We start from the raw sequence: 24,576 nt of genomic DNA, 5'->3' as shown, positions 1-24,576 counted from the left end.
ATCAATATATAATATCTCTAATTTCTAATTGCCCTTGCTATTCCAACACATGTAAAAGTGTGAACAGTGGGCACTTAGCCAAAGTTTTGGAGTTTCCTGGCATGTGGTTTCTTTATACTTATTGTTGATAATGACAAAGGAGAAGAAATTGGACTAATAGGAAGTTCAGTTTCTGAGATGGCCCTATCATTTGTGCCACTGATCCCATAGTATTTCTTTATTAATTGTGCAAATTAAGAAGCTGACCACTGTAGAAATTGGAAAGCTGGTGTTTTCTGCTTTTAAAATATTTCCCATGAGGTTGCCATGATTCTTTACACTTAGTCTTTTCATTCTTTTCCTACTTATTCAAGGATATGAAATGCGTTTCTTCACAGAAATTTCCGAGGAAACTCTATTTCTTACATTGATGAAAATGTATGGAAGGGATATCCCTGGGTTGAGAAACTGTGAGTATATTCTCTCCAAATCTGACTACAGGAAACTAACTGCATTGTAAGACCCTTCTTGGTCCAGAATTTTGAGGTCAATACCTCTGAGAAAAGGTATTTTCCCTCCTCTATATCCAAAATCAACCTCTACTGATTGCAACTTATGGTTATTTTACAAATATATAGGGTAGAACATCTTCAAAATAAGAAAGAGGCCATTTAAATTTGTGTTTCGTTATACAAGTAATAGATGATTATATTCTCAATGTATACAAGTGAAATAACAGATATAGTAAAAATTCTTCTCAGCTCTTAATCCCCCACCCCTGAAATACTGTTACTCTGAGTTTGGTTTGCATCTTTCCAGACCTTCTTTCATGCATTTGCCTACATACATATTTACAATAGGTTCATTATGCAGTCTTTTCTCTTCCCTGTATAAACTGTACCATCCTGCAACTTGTTTCTTTCACTTCCTGATGTCTTAGATTTCTTTCCTTTCCAGGATATAGATAGTTACCCCATTCATTTAAATTCCTGCATAGTATTCCATAGTATCGATGTATCATAGTTCATTTAATGATTACTGTATTGACGGATGTTTAGAGTGTGTCCAGTAGCCTTATTACGTGCATTGCTGCAATGAACATCCTTTACGTACTTCTTTGTGAACATGGGCAGGTGTTTCTGGAGAATAGGCACCCAGAAATGAAATTGTTGGGTGAAGACTAGGTAAATATAAAAATTTAGTTGCTCTCCAATAAAACGTCCCAACACACACTCCAATCATCAGGACATGGCAGCATTCATTTCCCCACTCTTCACCACTTTATGGTCTCCGTCCTTTTCCTGACCTGATGGGTTAATAAAAGTGATGCCATCTGAATCAGTATTCTCATAATTATGAGTTTAAATATCTTTAAATGTATATTTTATTTTCATCTTTATTGCCATAACATAACACAACATAACATTTCCTTTTTTAGGCACATTCAAATATACAATTCAGTGGTGTTGATTATATTCATAATGTTGTGCTATACTATCGCCACCATCCATTACCAAAACTTCTCCATTATCCCATATAGAACCTCTGTACCCATTAAGCATGAAGTCCCTGTTCTCCACCTCCATGCCTACCCCTTGTACCCTGAAATCTACTTCTGTCACTATGAATTCGCATGCTATAGTTATTTCATGTCAGTGAGATCATACAATATTTGTCCTTTTGTGTCTGGCTTATTTCACTCAGCATGATGCCTTCAAGGTTCATTCTTGGTGTAGCATGTATCAGAACATCCTTTGTTTTTCAGCTGCATGACATTCCATTGTATGCTGATAACACATTTTGTTTAGCCATTCATTCATTGATGAACACTTGGACTGCTTTAAACTTTAGGCTCTTGTGATTAATGCAGCTATGACCATCAGTGTACGGATTCTTTCCAAGTCCCTGCTTTCAATTCTTTGGGGTATATACCTAGAAATGGGATTGCCAGATCATATGGAAATTTTGTACTTAATTTTCTGAGAAACCGCCAAACTGTTTTCCACAGAGACAGCACTATTTTACATTCCGACCAACAATGCTCAAGCATTCCTCTTTCTCTGCATCTCTGCCAAAACTTGTTGTTTTCCATTTTTAAAAAAATAATAGGCATACAAGTGGGTGTGAAGTGGTACCTTGTAATTTGGATTTGCATTTCCCTAATGGATAATGATGTGGAGCTTCTTATCATGTGCTTTTTGACCACCTGTATATCTTCTTTTGAGAAATGTCTATTCAAGTCCTTGGTCCTTTTTTTAAAATTGGGTTATTTGTCTTTTTCTTATTGCGTTGTAAAAGGTTTTTTCATATATGCTGGATAGTAAACCCTTATCAGATATATAATTTCCAAATATTTTCTCCCTTTCTGGAAGTTGTCTTTTCACTTGTCCTTTGATGCACCAAAGTTTATAAATTTCATGAATTCCAATTTATTTATTTTTTTCTTTTGTTGCTCATGCTTTCAGTGTAAAGTCTAAGAATCCATTACCCAACACAAAGTCCTCAAGATATTCCTCTGTTTCTTCTAGGACTTTCATGGTTTTAGTTCTTATATGTAGGTCTCTGATATATTTTGAGTTAATTTTTGGATATGGCGTAAATGTCCACTTTCATTCTTTTGCAAGTGGATCTCCAGTGATCCCAGAACCTTTTGCTGAAGAGACCATTCTTTCCCCATTGAGTGAACTTGGCATCCTTGTCAAAAATCCATGAGTCACCATGAGTAGAAAGGCAACCAATTTGACAGCAAATAGCTGAGATCCCTCCTCAATATGGGAAAGGAGGAGGAGGAAAGGCCTTAAAAAGGTCTACCCTGGGGCCCCACGTTGTGTGTTTCTTGCCTGGAGCATGCCTGCACCCATGTCTTGTGTGTGTACTTTCCCTTTCTCTCATTTTTCAATTAAAAAACACCAATGACTCATAGATGTGAGGGTTTATTTCTGAACTCTCAGTTCTTTTCCAATGGTCTATATGCCTCTCTTTATGCCAGTACCACACTGTTTTGATTACTGTAGCTTTGTATTAATTTCTGCTATCAGGAAGTATGGGTACTCCAACTTTGTTCTTCTTTTTGAAAGTAGCAACCTTTGGCTTCATTGAGCCTTTCTGTTATTTGTCTACTCTTTATTTCATTTCTCTCCATTCAGATGTTCACGATTTACTTCCTTCTGCTCGGTTTGGGTTTCGTTTGCCTTCTTTTCCAGCATTCACAGCTATAAATTTCCCTCTGAATACTGCCTTTATTGCAATCCATAAGTTTGGGTATGTTTGTTTTCCTTTTCACTTGTCTCTAGAGATTTCCTAATTGCCCTGGTGATTTCTTTTTTGACCCATTGGTCAAGAGTATATTAATTTCTGCATATTTGTGAATTTTCCTATTCTCTCTCTGTAATTAATCTCTAGGTTTATTCCATTGTGGTTGGAGTAGATACTCTGTATGATTTCAATATTTTGATTTATTAAGACTTGTTTTGTGACCTAACAAATGATCTATCCTAGAGAAGGATCCATATGCTCTCGAGAAGAACGTGTATTCTGCTGTTGTTCCCTGAAGTGTTCTATGTGTATGTGTCTGTTAGAGCTCATTGGTTTATAGTATCAGTCAAGTCTTCTATTTATTTCCTTATTGATCTTCTCTCTAGATGTTCTATCCATTATCGAAAGTGGTGTATTGAGTTCTCCTACTATTAATGTGGAACCTTCTAATTCTCCCTTCAAAACTATCAATATTGCATCATGTATTTTGGGTCTCTGCTGTTAGGTGCATATATGTTTGAAATTGTTATATCTTCATGATGAATTGACCCTTTTATTAATATATAGTGTCTTTCTTTGTCTCTTTTAACTTAAAGTCTATTTTGCCTAGTATTAGTATAGACACACTAGCTCTCTTTTAGTTACTGTTACATGGATTTTTTTTTTTTTGCCATCCTTTCACTTTTCAACTCTCATTTGTCTTTGAATTTAAGGCATGTCTCTTATGAACAGCATATACTGGGGTCCAGCTTTTTTTATACCCATTCTTCCAGTCTCTGCCTTTTAGCTGGAGAATTTCACTCATTCGTATTTAAAGTAACTACAGAGAATGCAGGTCTTTCTTCTGTCATTTTTCTAATTTCATTTTTCTAAGTCTCATACATTTTTGTCCCTCAAGTCTTCCATTACTGCCTATTTTTGTATTTAATTGTTCTTTTGTAGTGACACATTTAGAGTCCCTTATTTCCTTTTGGATATATTTTTCAGATGTTTTTTGTGGTTGCCGTGGGCTTAAATTTAACATTTTAATCTATAAAATCTCGTTTATGGAATACCAACTTTGATAGCATACACAAACTATGTTCTTGCACCTCTCTGTCCCCCGTCTTTGTGTTGTTCTTGTCTTTATAAAGTATGTGACAAAGGTATAGATGCATCATTACTTTTTATGCATTTATATTTTAGAACCTGGAAGAAGTGAAAAGTTGAGTTACAAATCAAAAATAGTATTAGCATTTATAATTACCCCTATATTTACTTTTATATTTACTTTTACCAGAGGTCTTTATTTATTTATTTTTTTCAAATTTTAAGGTCAGTTTATTAAGTTCAATGTTGAAAGTTATCAGAAGAGTATTCTCCTGAAAATCATTTTTTTCTTAGAGTAAAAGAAAGGAAAATCAAAACTCTCTCAGCAGATGCTGTGGCAGTCAAGCATCTCTGCAGATAGGGACAGTTTATCAGTCAGTCGCGTCACCCTCTGGGTTGGCAGGATTAGAGTCTGGGTCATTTTCATCATCCTCCAACTCCAAATCATCCATTTCCTGGAATAAAGATTCATCTACCTCCATGTTGTTTCCAGCATCCTCCAAGAATAGATATCGGACATGTCAAGATTATGACAGATGTTTCAGGTACCTGCTTCCCACTTAATTAATTTTTTCCTGCTTGTTCTTCTTTTATTCATTTCTTTTTTAAAATTATTTAAAAATTTCCCCCTTTTTTAAAAATGAAAAAAAAAAGTTTTTATTATTTATTTCTCTCCCCTCCCCCCCATTGTCTGCTCTCTTTGTCCTTTCCTTGTGTGTTCTTCTGTGTCTGCTTGCATTCATATCAGATGGCACTGGGAATCTGTGTCTCTTTTTGTTGGGTTATCTTGCTGTATCAGCTCTCTGTGTGTGTGGCACTACTCCTGGTCAGGCTGTGCTTTTTTCACATTGGATGGCTCTCCTTGCATGGTGCACTCCTTGCATGTGGTGCTCCCCAGCACGGGGACACCCCTGCATGGCACAGCACTCCTTGCACGTGGCAGCACTGCATGTGGGCCAGCTCACCACACAGGTCAGGAGGCTCTGGGTACAGAACCCTGGACCTCCTATATAGTAGGTGGACGATCTATCAGTTGAGCCACATCCACTTCCCTCATTCATTTCTTTTTAATCTCTAAGAGCTCTGCATCATACTTGACCTTCCAACTTAAGAAATTCTCAATTGTGATAGGAGTGCCAAGAAATAATTGCTTTTCAGCTTCTTCTGCTTCTTTTTCTTTTTGTTTCTTTTCTTCTCTTCTAGTTTTTACTTGACCTACTATTTCATTTAATTTTTCTTGCACAGTAGACACTAAAGTAAAGATCTTACCATATTAAGATTTTCTTCTCCCCATAATGCTAATAATTTTAAAACATCTGTGACATCATTATTGTTTAGATTTTCCTGGGAGAATATTTCATAAAGGAGACCTTAACCTGGGTGTTTTTCACTATATGTAAACTTCAGTGTAGTCTGGACAGTTAAGACACAATAGTTTGATGTGCATAACTTAAAATGTCAAGTATAGAGAAATAACATATCTGGCGAATCAGTCCTTAATTTACAATGTGCCATTTAATAATAGCATCATTTTCTCCAGCCTTGGATGTCACAGTAATGATAAAGCTGGGTGGAATTTCTGATAATACTGTGAAGGAGTCGGGGTAGATGGACTCCAGAGCTTCCAGCTCATTGCACTGCTTCTTGCCATAATCTGTCATCATGACCCTCACCTCAGCCCATGGATTGCCCACACTGCGAGACGGTGCCGTACAGCCAAGACAGCAGCTGCGCCAGGAGCAGACCGCCACCCAGGAGGCTCTTTATTTCTTTTTGTAGCCTCTGTTTAGTGTTTAGTGTTCTTGACTTTCAACCTGAGGAACTCCCATTAGCTTTGATTGTAAGGCAAGTCTAGTGGTCATGAACTGTTTCAACTTAATTTATCTGGGAATGTCTTGATCTCTCCCTCATTTTTTTAAAGGAGGTACTGGGAATTGAACCCAGGACCTCATATATGGGAAGCAGGTGCTCAACCATTGAGCTACACCCACTCCCTCTCCTTCATTTTTGAAAGACATTTTCTCCAGATATAGAATTCTTGATTGGCAACTATTTTCTTTCAGCATTTTGAATGTCATTCCACTGCCTTCTTGCTTTCAAGAAGAGATGAGAAATTGTCACTTAATCTTATTGAGGCTTCCTTGTACTAATGTATTTCCTCTCTCTGCAGGATATTCTCTTTTTCTTTGGCATTTGATAATGTGTCTGGATGTGGATCTCTTTGAGTTTATCCTGTTGGGAGTTTGTGGAGCTTCTGGGATGTGTATATTCATTCCTTTAGTTAAGCTGGGGAAGTTTTCAGCCATTACTTCTTTGAATATTCTTTCTGCCCCTTTCTCTCTTGCTTCCCCTTCTGGGCCTTCCATAATGTATTTATTGGTATGCTTGGTAGTGCCCCATGAATCTCTTAGGCTCTGTTCACTTTTCTTCATTCTTTTTGCTGCTTCTTCTTCAGACGAAATCACTTAAATTGTCTTATCTTCAAGTTCACTGATTCTTTCTTCCTACAGCTCCAATCTGCTGTTGAGCCCCTCTGGGAATTTTTTGTATCAGTTAGTGGCTCTTCAGCTCTAGATTTGTTTGGTTCCTTTTTTATCATTTCTATCTCTTTATTGAAATTCTCTGTTGTGTCATGTATCTTTTTCCATATATGCTTTAGTTCCTTGTGTTTTAACTCTTTAAGCATATTTAAGACCACCTTTTTTGGAAGTGGCTGTGGCTCAATCAGTTGGGCTCCCATCTACCATATGGGAGGCCCTGGGTTTGCATCCCACAGCCTCCTTGTGAAGGCAAAGCTGGCCCATGTGCCTCAGAGAGCTGATGGTCCCTGTGCCATGGAGAGCTGATACAGCAAGATAACACAACAAAAAGGGAGACAAGCAGACACAGAAAAATGGGCAGTGAATGGACACAGAGAAAAAACAAACAAAAACAAGCCACAAAATAAGGGAAATAAACAAACAAACAAACAAACAAACTTTTCTTTAAAAGAAAAAGACCACTTTTTAAAAGTCAGTCTCTGGTATGTCCAAAGTCTAGTCTTCTTCACTGATGGTTTCTGATGTTTTATCTTGTCCTTTGGATGAGCCATTATTCTTATTTCTTTATATGCATTTCAACCTTTTTGCACACTGTACATTTTAATATTTTAATGTGTTACCTCTAGAATTTAATCCCTGAGGTGTCTGTTCCTTACGTTTGTATCCAGTTAGTGATATGACAGATTTTCTTGAATGCCAGGATCTAACAAGCATGAACAAACCAAAATACCTTTCAAAGTCTTTGCAGCTTGGCTCTTTGCTGGCTGGTTCTCCTTCAGAGCTTAGTCCTTCTAAAGGTGAACCTAAAGAACAAAGCAAGGCAAAAGCTTAGGGCCCTCTATGGTTTTTTCTGAGCATGTGTCTTGTCCTGGGTATGCACTCTTGGCCTTAGGACTTCCCCATTTACACAGATCTCAATGCCCCATTTTCTCCTTATGAAGTAGTCAATCCTCCTGGTTCTTGGCACTCTATGCTGTAAGACTGGTAATCCTTTGCACCAAAATGCTGTGATTTTATCATTTCTTACACTGATTAGGCTGCCTGTAAGCTGCTTCAGTGTGTAGGACAAGTTCTGGGAAGGCAAGCCGGAGATGAGTCCTGGTTCAGTCCTTAGGCTGCCACCGGATATATTGATACAAACATACATGCACCCCAGTATATGCATAAGGATTACACAGCTTCCTTTGAAACCAGGACCAGAACCTGCACTGAGCGCACAGGCTGGCTCCACACAGTGTTGGGGAGGGAGCGTGAGGGAAGAGCTAATGATCGTGCCTTGAGGTTTTCCCACTGTTCTTAAGTTGCCTTTTTCTTGATTCAGTACTTGTACAATTACTGCAACTCTTTAACTGATTTTCAGAGCTCTGAGAAAGATGGTTCTACCTGTTTTTGCTAGTTGTCTGAAGACTGTGTGGGGGTATGGAACTCTACAATGTCTCTCTCTCTCTCATCTTGGGGACATCAGTCCTTAACCTTTAAATATTTATTGACCATTTATATTTCTTCTATGAATTGTCCTTTGCCCATTTTACTGTTCAATTGTTTATCATTTTCTTATTGTTTTGTAAGTCTGTTTAGACATACAGGTGATTTTGGAAAAATACATACATTCAAGATAATTAACAAGCATTTTTCATGATAATTTGTGTATCATACCATTAGTTCAACTTGAATAGATAAGTCACAAATTATTTTTGAATTAAAAATAAAATACCTAGGGAGCTGATGTAACTCAGTGATGGAGCACCGCCTTCCCACATATGAGGTCAATCCCCGGCCCAGTACCTAAAAAAAAAAAAAAAAGACCCAATAGCCATAGGAATCTAAGAGGATTTGTGACATCATTAAAATAGATACACTGTTAGTTTGATATCCTAGTGATAAGGGAAGAAATGGTAGAACCTGACTGTTTATTTGGAAATTCTTAAAAACTACATATATTTTCTATTTCTCACTGAGAATATCCAGTTTGGAGATTTTATTTCCCAAACTTGTAATAAAAATTCAAATCATTTGGCACAAGAAGTAGGTAACATTAATTTCCTCTGGGAAATGAAGAAGGGGTAGACTGAGAGACAGGGATGTGAAAGAAATTTTCAACTATCAACTATGCACCTTTTGAATTTTGAATTATATGAATATATATTACATAGATTTTAAAAATAAATTTAAAATTATTTTTTAAAAATTATGTAGTTGGAAGTTTATATACTGTAACATGAGTTTGATAAAGGTTTGCAGATTTCTGTCAACTTGAGATTTATACTTTTGAAGGCAGAGGTTCTTAACTTAGGGTCCGTGGGTTCCTGGGGCAGGCATTCTTAACTATTTTTTGCCTTATAACTCTTTGGTAATCTGCAGAAGCCTGTAGCTCTCTTCTTGGAATACTGTTTTTAAATGCATAGGATAAAATACATAGGAAAGCAAAGAAATGAATTAGATTGAAATACAGTTTCAAAATATTTTAAAAAATAAATTAGTAAAATGGTAATAGATAAAGTTCTTATAACACATTAAATAACAATAGATACTGCTGGGTATAATGACTTATACTTTCAAATTAGTGGTGAGAACCAGTGATAAAAATTTTGAGATCTGCAACATATATAAGGTGATATGAAAATATCTGTGATTTCTAATGGTGACAAAATAAACTATATGCTAATCTACTGTATTGCCTACATTCGTAATGGAAGAAAATGTTAAATTTTTGTTAGAGGTTTGTGAAAATAGAGATGTAATTTTTTTTTCCCCGTCAAAGTTCACTCCCTGAATTCTACCCATTCTATTCATCGACCTCTGCCCTGAAGGGCTGATCCACAAATGGAAGTTACATGCACATTTTTTTTTCATTTATTCATGAAAGTACATTTTCTGGGAAAAGGGTCCATAGCTTTTATGAAATTCTTACAGGGTTCTTATATCATAAAAGAGTGAGTCACAAATGTAGGGGAGAAGAAAGACATTTTGTTTCCTGCAAAGCTGTACTTATTCTCATGAGTGTTAATAAATGATGATTTTTAAAATAAAAGTTAGTGTAGCTGACACTTCACTCATTCAACATTTTTGGCACATTTGTTCTGGGTGCTGAGGATCCAGGCCCAGGATCAAACCGAATATCCCCACTCTCAAGGAGTTTACAAATATATATAATAGACAAATAAGTATATAAATACAAAAGATAGATGATATAATGTCCAGGACTGATCATCGCTATGGAGAGTTAGAAAGCAGGTGAAGGAGGATAAATCAATTTGGAAATAGCCATATATATTTAAGTACAAAAATGAAACCCTGAGCCCTCTTAATTTCCTAAAACTTACAGAGGTGGGAAGAAGGATAATTGGGTTAAGAATGAATATTTTTGGTGGCGGACTTGGCCCAGTGGTTAGGGCGACCATCTACCACATGGGAGGTCTGTGGTTCAAACCCCGGGCCTCCTTGACCCGTGTGGAGCTGGCCCATGCACAGTGCTGATGCGCGCAAGGAGTGCCCTGCCACGCAGGGGTGTCCCTGCATAGGGGAGCTCCACGCGCAAGGAGTGCACCCCATAAGGAGAGCTGCCCAGCGCGAAGGAAAGTTCAACCTGTCCAGGAATGGACCACACACACGGAGAGCTGACACAACAAGATGACACAACAGAAAGGGACACAGATTCCCGTGCCACTGACAACAACAGAAGCAGACAAAGAACAACACACAGCAAATAGACACAGAAAACAGACAACTGGGGTGGGGGGAGAGAAGGGAAGGAAGAAAAAAAAGAATGAATATTTTGAAATTCAGAGGATTTCCTTGGTGAAAGGAAACCTGGTCAGAAGTTAAAAATGGCAGTTTCTTAAATTTTTTTTCTTTTTCTTATTTCCCCCCAAACCCCCTTCCATTGTCTGCTCTCAGTGTCCATTCACTGTGTGTTCTACTGTGTCTGTTGTATTCTCATTAGGTGGCTCCGGGAACCCATCCTCAGACCTTCAGGACTGGGAGAGAGGTGACCATTCTCTTGCTCCACCTCAGCTCCCAAGTTCGCTGTGTCTCATAGTGTCCCTTCTCTGTGTCTCTTTTTTGTTGCTTCATCTTGCTGCGTCAGCTCTCCGTGTGGGTGGCACCACTCCTAGACAGTCTGCTCTCCTGCGCAGGGCTGCACTCCTCGTGTGGGGGGCCGCTCCTTGCACAGGGGCATCCCTGTGCAGGGTAACACTCCTTGCACGTGGCAGCACTCCATGTGGGCCAGCTCACACCACGTGCCAGGAGGCCCTGGATATCGAACCCTGGATCTCCTATATGGTAGGCGGAAGCTCTATGCATTGAGCCATATCCACTTCCTTGTTTCTTAAATTTTAATTCAAGCCTGGTTTTGATATTTTTATACTTTGAGAACATATTATACCTGGGTTTAATTGATTCCTTATTGTTTTTAAATTTTTGCTTAAATCAAAAAAGGAATATTTGGAGTTCAACAGATTGTGGTACTTCATTCCAGTTGGTTCCTTATTTGAAGCTCCTTTTTGGGGATATTTTGGTGCCTGACGCACTTTTCAGTCTAAACGTTCCTTCTAGGTATAATTTCGTAACATTATTTTTTAAAATTTTATTAACCTGTCATTCAAACAACTTCACACAAACACACACACAAACCCCATTAATTTAAAATACAGCAGGAGAGGGTGGGGAAAATGGGAATCCCTTATATTTTTTATGTAACAGTTACATAATCTAAAGTTTCTTTAAAAGTTAAAAAAATAAAAAATACATTAATAATGAGATGGTTAGGCTATTGTTTCAACTTGGTCATGTAATTGTGCCCAGTTGTTTGGTCAAGCAAGCACTGGGCTAACTGTAATACAAGGGCATTTATGGACTTTAGTCACCATTGACTTGACTCAGTGATAAATCATAGATAGCTGGTTATAATTACATCAGTCAGGGACTGCCATCAGCAATGAGTGATGCTTAACCCAATCAGTCGAATGCCTTAAAAAGGGAAGTGACTCCAGCATTGAGAGAATTTCCCAGCTCATCCTTGGACAGCCAACATCTCCCAGAACTCGTCAAGAACCTTCACTGGGCTTTCATTGCGGCCCCTGGCTGCAGCCTGCCTGCGGAACCTGGACTCGTACATGCCCACGGCTGTGTGAGAGACTCTTATAGAGTCGCATACTATTGACAGATACCCCTTGTTGATTCTGTTTCCCTAGAGAACCTTGACTAATACAATTGATTATTTTAATTAAATACATTCTCTTTAGTTTTTTCCATGTCCCAACATGCTATTCAAATTCTTTAACCAAACATTCTGAAATGAGCACCAGACGACCAGAGAAGACACTGGCCGTAAACAGCTAAGGATCAACTCTGCTCTTCTCTGCCCTTATTGAATCCTTGTTAGTGTTAATAGTTTGTAAACTTAGTAGTAGTATAAACAAGTTTCATTTTTTGTCTTAATTTTTTTCATTTTACTGTCATATCCTGTGACCTTTTGTGTGTCACCTCTTTTAGTTTGTTTCCTGTCTGCTAAAACAAATACCATGCAAGGGGTTGACTTAAACAAGGGGAATTTATTGGCTCACAGTTTTGAGGCTAAGAGAAGTCACAAATCGAAGCATCATCAAAGCAGTGCCTTCTCCCAGAGGACTGTGGTATTCTGAGGCTGGCTGCCAGTCATCCTTGGCCCTTGGCTTTTCTGTCACAGGGCAATGCACATGTTGGCTTCTTTGGGTTCTGTTGGCTTCTGGCTTCTCCCTGTGCCTTTTTATTTGTCTGAATTTCATTCTGCTTATAAAGGACTCCAGTAATAGGATTCAGACCCATCCTGATTCAGTTGGTGACACCTTAACCGAAGTAACGTCATCAGAGTTCCCATTTACAATTAGTTCATACCTTTAGAAATGGATTAAGATGAAGCATATGTTTTTCTGGGGTATAGAGCTCCAAGCCACCACATCATCTATAGTGTCCACTTACAGCTTTTGTCATGTGATGTAGAGGGTTGGAGTTTTTTTCCAAATTTTACAGTTATGAAGATTACTATAAACATCATTGGTCATACTTTTTCCTTTCTGCATCATTTCCATGAAAATATGAGACCATTAACTCCTTGAGGTGAGAAGGTGAATCAATCCCAGCATCGCTGGGTGACCGTTCCCCTTGCACACATGTTCTGACCATCACTACTATTCCTTCTAATGTAGTGACTTTCAAACTGAGGTCAGGGTCTCTGATGCATCCTCAGGACTCCAAGAGTTTTTTTTTAATGAGAATTTAAAATCTTCCATTTTTATTTTAACAATAATTGTTAAATGTATGTACCCACATTCTGGATGAGCTGAACCATCTTATAAGAGAATGCCCTTGATTTCAGTGGCATAGTTTCCAGGTAGTAAAATTTCAATTATCATAAACTATGAGAAAAGAATTGAGATGAGATTAATGTAAATATGTTGCCAACAGACACGGTGAAGGAAGCCAGAATGTTTCAAATATCAAAGGATACAGAACTTGATGCAAATAGTTTCACAAAACAACATAGCATGTTCTCAGATCCTAGATAACTTTTACTGGTCCTGCCAGCAAGGAAAGCGCAACAGAGATCTACCTTTAACATCCTGTAGGGTTTCTTCTATACTCCTGGCTCTCTGCCACTCCCTTAGCTCACTGTTTAGGAGATGCTGGCTATGTGACTGCCTGGTTGTCAGGTTCAGGAAACGCTCCCAGCCTATCCCTGGCCTTTACTTTGATACTCGGTGAAGCAGAGGACATAACATTCCTCTGCAGACCCTGGCATCAGGCTAATCTAGGGACCATTCCTGTTCCCTTCTGCTGCATTCTGTAGAAATCATTGGCTGGATCTGACAGTTTTCTAGCTTATTCTTTACCTGGCCTTTCTGCTGTTCATATGGTGAGACTTTTGTTTCAATGATAATACTTTCCATTTGTGTCATCTTTAGTTGATTATTTTTTTTTTTTAAGATTTATTTATTTATTTAATTCCCCCCCCCCCTCCCCTGGTTGTCTGTTCTTGGTGTCTATTTGCTGCGTCTTGTTTCTTTGTCCGCTTCTGTTGTCGTCAGCGGCACGGGAAGTGTGGGCGGTGCCATTCCTGGGCAGGCTGGTCTTTCTTTTCACACTGGGCTAGTTGATTATTTTTAATGGGTGTAATATCTACTCACATTTCTCTAAGGATATTAATTCTGCTTATTCTAAAGTCCTCTTGTGCTTTCTCTGTTAACTCTAATTCCTTGTCTGTTATAAACTCTTGTTTGAGTGTCTCATCTGCCCATAATGGACTAGGCTTTCGCAAGTTGTTTGGTCACTCCTGAGTGTACTTGCTCTTTGTAGTTGATATTCTGCTGCTTCTGTTTTCCAGCTCTAGAAGTGAGGGGAAATGAGCTGCTGGGGCTTGTAATCCAGCTGGCTTTCCCCTGAGAATCTTCCCTTTTGGAAGAGGCATGTAGAGTTGATGTGCCATCTGCTGCTCTTCTTACAGTACCCCAACCAATCACCCTGTAGGTGGCCCCAGGTCATTTCTGGTAGGGGAGCCTTTGTGAAGCTACTCCCATGCCCTGCAGAGCTGAGGCTGGGATTTTTTAATTATATCTTTTCTGTCACTCTTGAAGATTTGGTGGATTTTTTGGGCGTAGAGACTTTGGGATGTTTTTAATCTGCCAATTTGAAATAGCACAAATTCTTAGGAAAACTTTGTATCCCTATTATATCCTAAAGAGACTTGAGGCAAATGTGTACTAGGATACAAGTACAAGAATGCCCATAGCAACAAAACTAGAAATATTTCAGTATCCAACCGTAGATTGAGTAAATAAATTGGTGTAGTCATACAGTGACTATTATAAAGCATCAATGTCTCATAGAAATATAATGTAAGGCCATATGTGGAACCTTAAATTTTCTAATAGTCACTTAAAAACTCAAGGTAAAAATGAAACTGGTGAAGTAAATGTTAATAATATATTTTATTTAACCCTTATATCCAAAATATTATCATTTCAACATGTAATCAATATAAATATTATTAATGAGATATTCTACATTCTTTTCCGGGGGGGGGGGGGGTGGGCAGGGGTTAAACCTGGGACGTGGTATGTGGGAAGCCAGAGCTCAACCACTGAGCCACATTTGCTCCCCTGAGTTGGTTTTTTGCAGTTTCTTTTAAGATTTATTTTATTTATTTCTCTTCCCTTCCTGTGTTGTCTGCTCTCTGTCCATTCAGTGTGTGTTCTGCCTCTGCTTGGATTATCTGGCAGCACTGGGAAACTTTGTCTCTTTTTTCTTGTTGTTGCATCATCTTGCTGATGACACCTCTCCCTGTGTGCAGTGCCACTCCTGGGCAGGCTGAGCTTTTATCATGTGCAGTGGCTCTCCTTGTGGGGCACACTCCTTGCATGAGGACACCCCTATGCAGGGGCACCCCTACATGGCAGGGCACTCCATGCGTACCACAGCACTGCACATGGGCCAGTTTACACATGGGCCAGGAGGCCCTGGGGATCGAACCCTGGACCCTCCATATGGTAGATGGACACTCAATCAGTTGACCCACATCTGCTTCGCTTGTTTTGTTTTTTGGTGAGTTCGGCCAGTACTTTATTAAGGTAGAGAGGGAAGAGAAATGAGAGAAAATAACAGATCATGGGTCCCAGGTAGAGAAGAAGGCTGAAAAGTGATAAAGCATGCTGGTTTACAGATTATAATTCCCCGTTATAGATTATAAATGCCCAGGTTTTACTTGCATGGCAACCATGGCAGGGTAAAAACAGCGAGAGCAGAGCACAGAAAGCAAGAACAGGGGCCCAAGGACAAGAGGGCTTTTCTTTTGTTTTGCTTGTTGTTTGTTTTTGTTTTTGCAGGAGGCACCAGAGACCAAACCCAGGACCCTCCCATCTGGGAGGCGGGCACTCAACCACTTGTGCTACTTCTGGTCCCTCTACATTCTTTTTTTTTTTTTTTTAAGATTTATTTATTATTTATTTAATTTCCCCCTCTCCCCTGGTTGTCTGTTCTTGGTGTCTATTTGCTGCGTCTTATTTCTTTGTCCACTTCTGTTGTCATCAGTGGCACGGGAAGTGTGGGCGGCACCATTCCTGGGCAGGCTGCTCTTTCTTTTCGCGCTGGGCGGCTCTCCTCACCGGCGCACTCCTTGTGCGTGGGGCTCCCCCACGCAGGGGACACCCTTGCGTGGCATGGCACTCCTTGTGCGCATCAGCACTGCGCATGGGCCAGCTCCGCACGGGTCAAGGAGGCTGGGGGTTTGAACCACGGACCTCCCATGTGGTAGACGGATGCCCTAACCACTGAGCCAAAGTCCGTTCCCTCTACATTCTTTATTACATTGTTTTCAAAGTATCCATAATATTACCATTACTCTGTGTAATCAATATAAAAATATTAATGATAGAGTTTACATTGTTTTTTCCATGTTGTCATTGAAATCATCATTTGTTTGCTAAATTTTCATCATAAAACTTCTGTATTTATTGACATTTCATAAAATTTATAGTTGAAAAAGTAGCATTGCATATCCAAGTTATTCCAAACATACTCAGAGGTTTTCCAATAACTGAATTATCAGTGTTTTAATTTAAATTTTAAAATAATTAAAATAAATAAGATTAAAAGTTCCATTCCTTAGCTACACTAAGCACTCAATAGCCACATGTGTCTAGTGCTTACCTTATTGGACATTCAGCATTAAGGCACTGAAGTGAACCAACCTCAGCTACACTTGCAGCAACATTATTTTACAAACATTTTGTTGAGAGAAAATAATACATTCCATTGCAAGTGAATGTACTCAACATTATTGAGATAGAAAATAATGCATATAATACAATTCCATTTATTTAAAGTTCAAAAGGCAGAACTAAACTCTGTTGTTTATTATTGACACTTAATAGGTAAAACTATATTTTAAAAACAAGGAAATAAAAAATCAGGATTGTGATTACTTCCAGGGGCAGAGAAAGGGTTGTGACTAGAAAAGGGCACCCTGGGAGCACTGTAATTATTAAACCTAACATTTATGTTATATGCAGTCTATGCACATCTTAGTTCTCAAAAAAAGTTTTAATGGGGAAAAAAGTCAGATGGCTTCGCTTGCAGCCCTAACATAGCTCCACATTGGACTTCTACGATGAGGTGTGAGGAAAGAAAGGAGGAAATGGCAGTTCTGCAGATCTTGGTGCCACCCAGAGTTGCGTTCTAACAGGGGCTTTGTAATGTAGAGTGCTAGGCATTAACTACAGGATTTGGCGGGAAGCGCAGGTGGAGTAAGTGTGTTTTTCACAGGTGGAGGGAGGAGCACCGAGGGGGACCCAAAGGAGGGCATGAGAAGAAAGGGTTGAATAAAAACAGAGCAGAGATCGCATCCCTAAATTAAATAAGAACTAGGATATTTAGGTGGCAACATTACCCAGGTTTCCCCCGTATATGGGAGTTAGTGCTGTGCAGCAAATAGTTATAGTTCGCATTTTAATCCAGAAATAAAACCTTTTCATTTTCCAGAATTCTCAGTGACAATAATTTGAGCGAATTACATAAGGATTCATTTGAAGGCCTGCTATCCCTCCAATATTTGTAAGTTAGTTAGTTAATCATACATTATCCATATAATGAACAAGGGGTGTGAATTAGATAGTCTCTAAAATTTCTTCCAGCAATAAAATCCTACAGTTCTGTAAATCTATAGGGTCCCAGCCCATCTCTAGCATTCAATACCTCCTTTGCATTTTCAATTTTCAATTTTAATTATATAGACAGGATACAAATAGAAGGAAATTTCAGTTGTAGAGGGAAATTGGTAAGGAGATCTGAGTAATTCTAGACACCCATATGAACCTTCATTTATAAGTCCATATAACATGTTTATATTCAGTCTATGGCCCACAGAGCAAATCTGGTACATGGTCTATCTTTATAAAGTCTGTAAGCTAAGAATGGTTTTTATATTTTTAAAGAGTTATAAAAGAAAAAAGAAAAGTAAGAAAAGAGACCATATATGGCCTGCAAAGCCTACCGTATTTACTATCTGGTTTTTATAGAAAATGTTTGAAAAAGTTGGTTTAGAAGAATGAGAGGAATTAAAGTTAACCTCAGATTTTGCTTAAACGACAAGAAAATACAGAACACATACTTAATTTGAATGCCATTAACCCAGAATTTTTGATAGTTTAATCTGAATTAAATCAACATTTAAATATTAAATATTTACTTAAGCAGATGAATTATGTAAACAATGTTATCAAGAGCATATTTAGTTACCAAGAGAAAAGGCTGGTGTTAAGGATTTCAAAGCAGGAATTGTTATACTGTATAACAAACTGATGTTTAAAATGACAGTTAAATGGTATAGCTAGAAATGTTTCACTAAGTAAGCCTATCAGAAATGCTCCTAACTGCTAATTACAAAATAAAAATCTCTATAGCCCCATTGCTAATGAGGGAACACCTGCCTAGCAATTTATATCTATTCAGAGGTAAGGAGAGACGATGAGCTTTGCTATAAAGGTGTGATTTTTATCTTTGTGCAGTCCAGAACTTATTAAACTAATTCATGATACTCTTTAGCAAATAAATTCCTTTGCAAATTTGGAAGGCTAAGGGAAGGCGGGTGTGAAGAACCGCCCAGGACACTAAAGAGAGTCCTCTGAGTCGGCAAGCCTTTCGGGCTTAGGGGACTCCCACGATCGCGCTGGTCTTCTTGGGCACCTCCAGCATCTGGGCAAGTGAGACAACTGCTCAATGTAGCGCGGCTTTCATTGCTTCTACTTTGTAAGCTAATTCTTTCACATTGGCATATTTATTCTCATTCATTAGAAAAAGCCAACCAATGAAAATGTTTTTAAAAATTATGCTGCATTATGCCCCAGTGATGGAGGTAAAAGACGAGTAAGACAGGGTTCCCACCCTTCTAGGAAATCACGGTCTCGCAGGGGATACAAACACCTAAGTCAACAGGCCCTAATGAAGAACAAGCAGAGGTGCAGACGATGGCGCCATGAAGTCATAAAACTACATTCCTAAAAGAAAAGTCATTGTCCTTGTACTTACTCCCCAGCTATTTACTCATTTCATGAATATATGAGTTTGCTTTATGTCCATGTGTTAGTTTTAAACATAGCAGGCAATGCAAATGAGCAAAACCTAGTCCATCCTTTCAAGGAGTTCATAATCTAGAATTTAATGAGACTACAAAAGTTCATCTAATCAATTCCCTTACTCTCAGGAAAGATCTATCAAGATCTATAGCTGTATATTTTATTTATTAAGATCAGAAAATGAAACTTTAGGAGAGGCGGGGAGAGTATTAAGAGCCCTAGAAGGATCAGGTAACAATTGCTAAGGTTTAGAGTTTAGACAAATACTACTGATTCCATATTATCCCTCTAAACTCCAACATTTGTTCTTACTAATTAGATATCTAATAGCTAATTGAGGCAATATTTTCCTTTTACTTTTCCTAGAGATTTATCCTGCAATAAAATACAGTCTATTGAAAGATGCACATTTGAACCACTACCCTTTTTGCAGTTTGTGTAAGTTACAAATATAACTTCATTATATTTGGAATTTTTATAAAAATTGATTATGAATCTCTTTGCTATTCATTTTGAAATGTGATTAAAATTTGTAGTGAAAAGCTACTAAAATTATATAGCAAATCCTTTTAATCTCTGGCAAAGATTGGCATTATTACAAAGATCGGAGTGAATCATTCTAGAGCAGTGGTTCTCAGCCTGAACAATTTTGCACCTAAGGGACATTTGGCAATGTCTGGAGACATTTTTGATTGTTACACTTGTGAGGGTACTACTGGCCCTCTATTGGACAGAGGCCAGACATCCTGCTACACATCCTGCAATGCATAGTAGAACCGGTACAACAAAGAATTCTCCAGCCCAAAATGTCAATAGTGCCAAGATTGGGAAATAAATAAAGAGAAATACTTACTACAAGTGTTTATTGAGCATTTACAGTTTTGTACCTAAGGTACCATATGTGCAAATCAGAATGTATAAATCATAAGTAAATACCTTACACAGCAATACTATGGAGGTAGTCTTGAGGTTATCTTGTATCATATAAAAATTAGAATCACTGCCAAAGGATGAATATTCTGAAAAGAATGTATTTTTTCCTTTTGTTTCTGTCTCTTTTTTTTTTTGTAGAAATCTTGGTTGCAATTTACTCACAGAACTCAGCTTTGGAACATTTCAGGCCTGGTATGGAATGCAGTTTTTACACAAGTTGTAAGTGAAGTAGAAGATGGATACATGTAAAAGGATGGTTTATGTATAAAAACATAGTATCATTAGCTGGGTGTAAGTAAGCCCAATACAAACACTCTGAAAAGTATGTCTTAAGATCCTTTTTATTTTTTTCCAAACTGAGGAAACTAAGGTACAAAAAGGCCAGAAGACTCATCTGATTCATGCCTTCCTTTCCCTGGTATTGATCTTTGCCATGGGCAATAAAAGTCACCAAGCAAGTAACACTCAAATTAACATTGCCATGGGAATCCCAATGATGACATTCAGATGTGTGAATGTCCTCGAAATTCCACTTTTTACTTTAACCTTGATTCTGGCTCACATGCAAAATTTCTAGCTGCATAAATATATGTGATATATAACTGCAAAGAACAAAGCTTGGCCAAAGTCCTCCAGGAGCAAAAGATCAGGGTTCTCCTTGGCCATCAACTTCTTTCAGATGGTAAAACAAAGCAAATTCCTAAAAACTTGCAACAGAGCACTTCTCTCCCTAATCACCCAGAACATTTTTTCAAAAAGTATATACCTTTGTAGTTATGAATTATCTGTAGACAATAGGAATCTTTGATGCATGAAGAAAGATGGTGCTTATGTTAAGCTATGGTGTGAAAACTTTCGTAAAGAAAGTATTTTGCTTTGGCCTTTTCCAAGTACTTTCTTTCCTGACTCCTCTTCAAACCAGATGTGTGGGTTGTATACCCTTTCAGCTTCAAAGTTCTTTGATTTTTCTGTCACACAAGTAAATCATAATGGCCATGTTCAATTTAAAAGGGGGTTTTAAACTAAAGGTGAAAATCCTCTTCCTCTAAACGTGACTTTGGAAAAAACTGTCTACCTGTCTTGTGGTTCAGAAACCCAGCTTTCCAGCTTCACACAGTTCCTTTCAGCTTAGATGGAGGTGCCCAGGGTGCATCTGGAAGGCCCATCTGCAGCTGCCTTCCCCTCACTTCTTTAATTTGCTGGTGCCTGACTTGGGGAAAGACAACTTGAGGGTCCATTTTTCTTTTGCCAGCACACCAGAGAGCAGGATCATTAGGTTCCCCCCACCAAGAAGCTTTAGTAGCTTCAGTACAGATGTCTTAAACTCACCAACCTTTACCAACTATTTTATAGCACTGAGAATCCCTCAAAGAATCCAAGTTTCATTATAGTTGTATGGGCAGCACAAGAAAAAAAAAGCATGGAATCACAATTGATAAAATTTAATGAATTCATTCAAAAATATTCACCAAGCACCGTGCCGAATGTGTGCCAGGCACTGTACTAAGTATTGGGGCTACAAAGAGGAATAGGACAAAGACTTTATCCCCAAGAAACTTTCAGGTTGGAGGGAGGAGATGGATGTTGATGGGAAACCATAGGAGAGCCCTGCTAGGATCCATGCGGCAAGGAAACAGAGTAGGGGATGACAAAGGAGGGAATGGGCGGGGGGTTAGTAAAGATTAATGCAAGAGTGGCCATCTTGGGTTTCTGTCTTCATCTTAAGCAACAGAAAGAGGCATTTGCTAAATATAATGAGAGAATTAGAGCTAGCCGGTACAGGAAATAAATTAACACTCGTGTCATGTGATTTGAACCAAGCTATAGCCCTAAAACTAATTCATAGCTACTTTCAAAAGATTGCAATAATGGTCCCAATACACCATGTGTATGTTGGGGCTCCTTTGTTTTTGGTCAAATTTTTCTAACGGACAAAACTAATTTGCTTCAGGAAATGTTTTCCGTAGGTGAGACATGAGTCTTACTGTATCACTTTCCAAAGGCAAGTTGCCAAGGGAAGATGGTTCCGCTTGAGTTGTCATTTTATGACCTATATGACACAGTACTGGGGTATTTATAAGTTAAAACAATATATGCCCTGCATTTAAAAAATTGGTAAAAAGATCCCAGCTGAGGTGGATTTATCATGAACTGAATGACATTTAAGCTGCAGGGCCCCTCACTTGCATAGGCCCCTTCCAAGGTCCTAGGAGGTGACCCTAGCAATTGTTGTTTTCATAATTCTGCACTTTTTATTAGGAAGGATTTCACAGAATTAGATAAACTGCAGATCCCTTAAAAGCCAGATTCACCCCTGGGTGCCAGGTAATTATAACCCAGTAAATCTCTTAAACGAAGCCTAGATGTTATTTACAAACACCGATGGAATAAATTGGAAGTGTGGTTAAGAGTCATTCTTTTTTTTTTTTTTAAGATTTATTTTTATTTATTTATCTCTCCTTCCCCCCCTACCCCCCAGTTGTCTGCTCTCTGTGTCCATCTGCTGTGTGTTCTTCTGTGTCTGCTTCTATGCTTGTCAGCCGCACCAGAAATCTGTGCCTCTTTTTGTTGTTAATGTTTTCCATCAGACTTAAGAAGTTTTTTTTCTTTGGCCCTTACTCTCCTCTGGGGCTCCTATTATGAGTATGTTAACATCTTAATGGTGTCCCACAGGCCCTGGGCTCTGTTCATTTCTCTCCATTCTTTTTATCTTTCTTTTCTCAGACTGCTTAATCTCAATGACCTATCTTCAAGTTTACTGATTCTTTCTTCTGCCTGTGCAAATCTGCTATTGATCTCTAGTAAATTTTTCATTTCAGTTGAATTTTTCAACTCCAGAATTTCTACTTGATTCTTTTTTATATAAATTATATCTCTTTATTGACATTTTTAATTTGATGAAACATCATTCTCTTGCTTTCCCTTAGTTTTTTGAAATGGCTTCTTTGATCTCTTTGATGTAAATAGCTGGTTAAAGTCCTTGTCTTAAGACCAATGTCTAGGCATCCTCAGGACACTTTCTGTTGATTGCTTTTTCCCTTGTGTATGGACCAATGTTTCATTGCATGTCTCATAAATTTTCATTGAAAATGGGACATTTAAAATAATACAATGGAAAAATTAAAAATAACAAAAAATAATATAATAAAATGTAGCAACTCTGGAAATCAGATTCTCTCCTCTCCCAGTTTTGATGTTGCTCCTTGTTGTAATAGTTGTTTAGTGACTTTTCTGAACTAATTTTTTAAAGTCTGTATTATTTGCTGTGTAGGGCAATTGCTATTTTTATTCTCTTATCTTAGTGACCAGCTAGTGATTGAACTGAGATTTCCTAATACATCTCCCAGTCTTGTCAAGGGGCTCTGTATGTTTGTTGAGGCTTGCCTTCAACTGTAGCCTGACAGTTTAGAACTCTCCCTTAACCTTCACTTACTGCTTGCACGGTGTCTCAGATTTAAAGCTTAGGACCTTCTCAGGTGTTCCCTGAGCATGCTCACAGCCCTTCTGGATTAAAAATGATGGTCTTTTGGATTCTGAGGAGTATGTCCCAGGCTTTCAAATCTCCCATGGATCTCTAATTCCTTGCTTTTCCTTTTTATGCTTTTCAGGTAGGCTATTGTTTGCCCTATTATCCATTATCTTAGGCAGCTATGACGTGAAAACATTTACCTATAATTATTTCTTTACAACTCGCTCCCTGGGGAGGGGCTTTTAGCACTACTCAGCTACCAGTTAGGTCAAATAAAGACAAGCCTTTCTATTGGAGTCTTCGAAGGATTCACCACACAGGTTAATTAATGACAATTCTTTGGGAATTAGGCTTTGAAAGAGCTCCATCTACATTCTGCTTCCTGTAGTGCCAGGCATGTGGACATTCATTTTTCAAGGTTACTGCTGAGCTGGAGAGCCGGGAATGAGTCTAGGGAAAGTTAAAACACCACAAAACTCACTGTCCTTATGGAAATTCCACCATTTTCTTGATTCAGCGTTCCCAGTATTGCTTCAAACTTTTATGTTTCCAGAGTTCTGAAAGAGTCGATTGTATTTTTGCCAGTTTTTCATTGCATTTATGGAGGGGTGAATTTCAGAATATTCTGTCATTTTAACTGACGTCACCTACATTATGGTTTTAAATTTCTAAAGTCTCAGTGACCATGGACAAATTAAATATTTAATTGTGGGAGATAACTAGGGAAAATAAATCAAAAGAGAAAATGTAATCATCATGAGTATCTCCCCATTGTGTAGATGAAGTTTTAACAGGTATTTCTACCTGTTAAACCTTAACTCGAAGTTAAGGTTAAAGTAACAGCTATTTTAAACCTTATTTTCTTCATATAGGTTTAAGCAGAGGCTTTGGAGTCAAATACCAGCTCTGCTTCTTACTAGCTTGGTGACCTAGGACAAGTTATATAAATCCTCTGTGCCTCAGTTTCCTCATCTGTAAAATGGGGTAATAGTAAAATATATTACATAAGGTTATTGTAAGGGTTAAATGTGAATGATGAGTACAATGCCTGGTAGTCCAGTAGATATTAGCTGTAATAATTACTATTTTTATGATGTTCTGCAAAAGTACATTAATGATTCTTTAGTAGAGATCATCTAAAGGTATGTTTTCTTTTCATTTCTGCTTTTTTCTTTAAAAACGGAGAAGAAAAGCTATTTTAGGA

General features: G+C 38.2%; 1 long non-coding RNA gene across 2 annotated transcripts in view; it reads right to left on the bottom strand.

Moving 5' to 3' along the window:
- LOC105744676 (uncharacterized) overlaps positions 1-24,576 on the bottom strand; it is a 146,799-nt gene that overhangs the window by 967 nt on the left and 121,256 nt on the right. For both annotated transcript variants that reach the window (XR_009182498.1, XR_009182495.1), the window contains 2 exons: positions 8,578-8,648; positions 7,594-7,666 (listed from right to left, as the gene is read on the bottom strand). This is a non-coding gene — a long non-coding RNA (uncharacterized lncRNA). The remainder of the gene's footprint in view (positions 1-7,593; positions 7,667-8,577; positions 8,649-24,576) is intronic.

The sequence above is a fragment of the Dasypus novemcinctus genome, chromosome 21 (assembly GCF_030445035.2).
Source record: "Dasypus novemcinctus isolate mDasNov1 chromosome 21, mDasNov1.1.hap2, whole genome shotgun sequence".
NCBI classification, from domain to species: domain Eukaryota; kingdom Metazoa; phylum Chordata; class Mammalia; order Cingulata; family Dasypodidae; genus Dasypus; species Dasypus novemcinctus.
Note: the sequence above shows the minus strand (reverse complement) of the source record. Positions and strands in the feature narration are given on the sequence as shown.